This window comes from Rhinoderma darwinii, chromosome 6 (assembly GCF_050947455.1).
Source record: "Rhinoderma darwinii isolate aRhiDar2 chromosome 6, aRhiDar2.hap1, whole genome shotgun sequence".
NCBI classification, from domain to species: domain Eukaryota; kingdom Metazoa; phylum Chordata; class Amphibia; order Anura; family Rhinodermatidae; genus Rhinoderma; species Rhinoderma darwinii.
The window spans coordinates 51,036,099-51,040,429 of NC_134692.1; positions in this window are offsets into that span (position 1 = coordinate 51,036,099).

A 4,331-nucleotide genomic window follows, 5' to 3' on the forward strand; every position below is an offset into this window, starting at 1 on the left:
GTTGTGTCCAGTGGGGGATTTATTATTACCCTCCTCCTAGTCACTTACTGATTAAAACACTTGGATGCTGCTGACGGGTTCACTCAGGTTTTTGGTCTGTGCTTTACTATGACCTTTGCTTTACTTTGATCTTTACGGATGTCATCAGGACTTGGCTTGGTCCTTCTCATCACGGTCAGACACCGTCTCTTTTAGTATACATCACCGGGCTGTACACAGCACCTCATGCTGTGAGCCTAGGGTGAGATCCCACATAGACAGAGTAGCAGAGTTTTATTGTGACTACCACAAACCCTCCGCATCTGTCCTCTTCCTCCGGTAAGTTGCTTGTCTGCACGGCTGCTTAGAATTGTGACACTGCCATCAGTTCATAACAAGCACGTTGTATTGGCACAGGCTGCGCCTGCTGCATCTCAGTGATGGAGTTCATCATGTTAAAATATTTTAGTTCATGTTTACTGGCACTTACTGGGGACTCAACCCTTGTCAACTGTTAAAATAAATGCTAATCTGTTGATAACATTTACATAATATAAAAATTGTTCTAAGTACATACAATAACAATGTCAGGCCCTTAAACTAAATCAAACAAACACCTTTATAGAAGAAAAACTTCTCTGTTCCAATGGACAGGGCACCTAGAAAATGTGTAGTTACTGGGTAAATTTTATTTTGCTCTTGGTGTTACACTTTTCAGCAGGATTTGTACCTTTTTTTGGGCTGATTACCTGTAACAGCTCCTACCGACAAAAATATACACAGATAACATATGTTTATCTGACAAGTGTCTCAAACCACTCTGATTCCTTTCTTCTGGAGTGTGCAGAGATATTTCCATCTCTGTATATAATGTGTTGTGCTGTGCATAGCTCAGTGCTCGCTCACAGTATTATAGCTCAGTGCACGCTCACAGTATTATAGCTCAGTGCACGCTCACAGTATTATAGCTCAGTGCACGCTCACAGTATTATAGCTCAGTGCTCGCTCACAGTATTATAGCTCAGTGCTCGCTCACAGTATTATAGCTCAGTGCTCGCTCACAGTATTATAGCTCAGTGCTCGCTCACAGTATTATAGCTCAGTGCACGCTCACAGTATTATAGCTTAGTGCACGCTCACAGTATTATAGCTCAGTGCACGCTCACAGTATTATAGCTCAGTGCTCGCTCACAGTATTATAGCTCAGTGCTCGCTCACAGTATTATAGCTCAGTGCGCGCTCACAGTATTATAGCTCAGTGCACGCTCACAGTATTATAGCTCAGTGCACGCTCACAGTATTGTAGTTATACCTCAGAGTTCACTGCCCATGAAAGATACAGACAATTCGTAAGATCACACACAGTAAGACACGCCCCTAGCAACTGCCAGAACCAGGAAGTGTGAGAAAATAGATGTGGACGGTTTCACAAGAAAAAAAGCTGCAAAAAAGGTACTTTGAAGTGAAAAAAATTGCTAGGAATAATGTATTCACATAGAGGGACATAATAGCAGTTTAAATATTATTTTTTTTTGCAAAGGTTTAGCAACGCTTTAAATACCATTATTAAACAAACTAACTTTGAAACAACATCTGGAGAACTGCTGATATCTTATCATTGTACAAACACCTGTTCAATACTTGGGATAAAAACTATTCCTGTCACTACACACAACTTCTGCAGTGGGGAAGATACTGGCCAGTCTTCAGGCCAACCTGAGAACAGGTCTACACATACAAGCACCGTTTCATATACACCTACCTCGGGTAGTTTTATGTCCTGCAGTCACTGGAACAGGTAATCTGGCCAGAGTGCACTTTTCATAGGTACCTTTACTGTTTTCCCTATGTCATGCCGTGCGCATATCATGCAGGCTGCTACAAACCTAGCGGTGGCATTATTGAATCCAGAGACAAGCCAACCTACTGATACCTGGCTGCACATACTCTTGTTGTCAGGTCTGTCATCTCTTGGTTCATCGGGTAAGCCAATTGCTAGAGCAATAAAGGTCCTACTACCATTGGGCCCATAATTGTGGGCGATGCCAAAAGCGTACCTAGTCAGTGTAAATGTCGGCCGTCTTAGCTTTTGCTAGGTTACAAGCCTCAGCGAGCACCTCCAGCTCCGCTTCTTGAGATGAACAAGGTGGTGAGAGTGGTTTTTGGATAATTTACCTTGTGCCTCGTATCATGTCTTGTACATACTGTATATGATCAAGTATCTCTACATTACAAACCCATATCGCATATAGATAGACTATTTAAAAAGGGTAGAGTTTTATTTTTCCACATTCATCTGATAATCCAGAACACTTATAAATCCCACCCCCATCAGGTCCTGTAAATACCTGATTAATACAAAAACAAACAAATAATTTTACTAAAATCTGTAATAAAATGAACAATGTTCAGACAATTTTTGCCTCCTTCCCATCTAAATCTGTAAAGACTCATCTGTGAGTGACGTCACCTCGGCCTACTGTGCAGATTAGCTGGAGGGAGATGGTCTCTTACACAATACCTCATATTCAGTGACGTACAGTGAAGGAAATAAGTATTTGATCCCTTGCTGATTTTGTAAGTTTGCCCACTGTCAAAGTCATGAACAGTCTAGAATTTTTAGGCTAGGTTAATTTTACCAGTGAGAGATAGATTATATAAAAAAAAAAAAAGAAAATCACATAGTCAAAATTATATATATTTATTTGCATTGTGCACAGAGAAATAAGTATTTGATCCCCTACCAACCATTAAGAGTTCAGCCTCCTCCAGACCAGTTACACGCTCCAAATCAACTTGGTGCCTGCATTAAAGACAGCTGTCTTACATGGTCACCTGTATAAAAGACTCCTGTCCACAGACTCAATTAATCAGTCTGACTAACCTCTACAACATGGGCAAGACCAAAGAGCTTTCTAAGGATGTCAGGGACAAGATCATAGACCTGCACAAGGCTGGAATGGGCTACAAACCCATAAGTAAGACGCTGGGTGAGGAGACAACTGTTGGTGCAATAGTAAGAAAATCGAAGACATACAAAATGACTGTCAATCGACATCGATCTGGGGCTCCATGCAAAATCTCACCTCGTGGGGTATCCTTGATCCTGAGGAAGGTGAGAGCTCAGCCGAAAACTACACGGGGGGAACTTGTTAATGATCTCAAGGCAGCTGGGACCACAGTCACCAAGAAAACCATTGGTAACACATTACGCCGTAATGGATTAAAATCCTGCAGTGCCCGCAAGGTCCCCCTGCTCAAGAAGGCACATGTACAGGCCCGTCTGAAGTTTGCAAATTAACATCTGGATGATTCTGAGAGTGATTGGGAGAAGGTGCTGTGGTCAGATGAGACTAAAATTTAGCTCTTTGGCATTAACTCAACTCGCCGTGTTTTGAGGAAGAGAAATGCTGCCTATGACCCAAAGAACACCGTCCCCACTGTCAAGCATGGAGGTGGAAACATTATGTTTTGGGGGTGTTTCTCTGCTAAGGGCACAGGACTACTTCATCGCATCAATGGGAGAATGGATGGAGCCATGTACCGTCAAATCCTGAGTGACAACCTCCTTCCCTCCACCAGGACATTAAAAATAGCTCGTAGCTGGGTCTTCCAGCACGACAATGACCCGAAACATACAGCCAAGGCAACAAAGGAGTGGCTCAAAAAGAAGCACATTAAGGTCATGGAGTGGCCTAGCCAGTCTCCAGACCTTAATCCCATCGAAAACTTATGGAGGGAGCTGAAGATCCGAGTTGCCAAGCGACAGCCTCGAAATCTTAATGATTTACAGATGATCTGCAAAGAGGAGTGGGCCAAAATTCCATCTAACATGTGTGCAAACCTCATCATCAACTACAAAAAACATCTGACTGCTGTGCTTGCCAACAAGGGTTTTGCCACCAAGTATTAAGTCTTGTTTGCCAAAGGGATCAAATACTTATTTCTCTGTGCACAATGCAAAAAAATATATAATTCTGACTATGTGATTTTCTTTTTTTTTTTAAATATAATCTATCTCTCACTGGTAAAATTAACCTAGCCTAAAAATTCTAGACTGTTCATGTCTTTGACAGTGGGCAAACTTACAAAATCAGCAAGGGATCAAATACTTATTTCCTTCACTGTAACTATAGGGGGTTGCACGGGCCCCAGTTGCCATACAGCAGGCTTGTTAAATACATTTTCTGTGTCGTGAAGCCGGCACTTCCTGGTTATGATCACATGTGACCATGTTGTCACGTAACACGTCTTCCAGCCAGTACAGTGGAAGAGCTGGTACGGAGGACTCTAGGTGAGCTGCAGAGTCTGTATTATAATGTGTAGTGTTGTAATGTAATGTAATGTATTGT